Here is a 742-nt window from a genome sequence, read left to right on the forward strand (position 1 = left end):
TTCACGATAGTGGTGGTGTCGGTGCATGTTTCGCACTTTCGTTTCATTCGTTCACCTTATTGCAATCCATCATTGCAATCCACACCACGTGCAACCTACGACGGGATTCGAACCCGCAAGTTGCATTGGGCATTCTAGCAGCAGTGGTGATTGTCGAACGAGATCGCCAGAAAGCTGATGCCACCGGCGCATACGGTGTGTACAACAAGGCGATTTGTAATCGAACCGTCACTTGAGTCCTCTCAGATACTGTGGGCGGCGCCCACCCCACTGGGTAAAGTGTAAAAGGAACGATCAAGCGTAAGATAATCAGCCCAGCAAATGACCGCGCACACGCGCGGAAGAGGATTTTTGAAGAAAAAAAAAGAAGAGAAAAACTTTGGAGGAATATAATATAAAAAAATACCAAGGACTTAGACGAAATAAGGCATGTGCATTATAGATTTGGTGGCGACAGCTACTGGATCTGTCCTTGCGAGGACAGATCTAGTGATGGGTTCCGAACTCCTACTACTGCGAACGATTCTCGTAATCGGAATCCTTTATAGCATGAAGAAGTACCTGTGTAAGGTTTTGGCTTTCCTGTACACAAACATCTGGAAGTTGTGTTGTTTGTTGATAGCTTTACTCTGCGTTATATTTTCTCCTTATGCTTCTAGACAGTTGCGTAACACAATTCAGCTGACTCGACTACTGATTCTAGGAGCAGCTCTATGGCTGGTGATTCTTACGGTGCTCTATC

This window comes from Gregarina niphandrodes (assembly GCF_000223845.1).
Source record: "Gregarina niphandrodes unplaced genomic scaffold scaffold00112, whole genome shotgun sequence".
Classification (NCBI taxonomy): Eukaryota; Apicomplexa; class Conoidasida; order Eugregarinorida; family Gregarinidae; genus Gregarina; species Gregarina niphandrodes.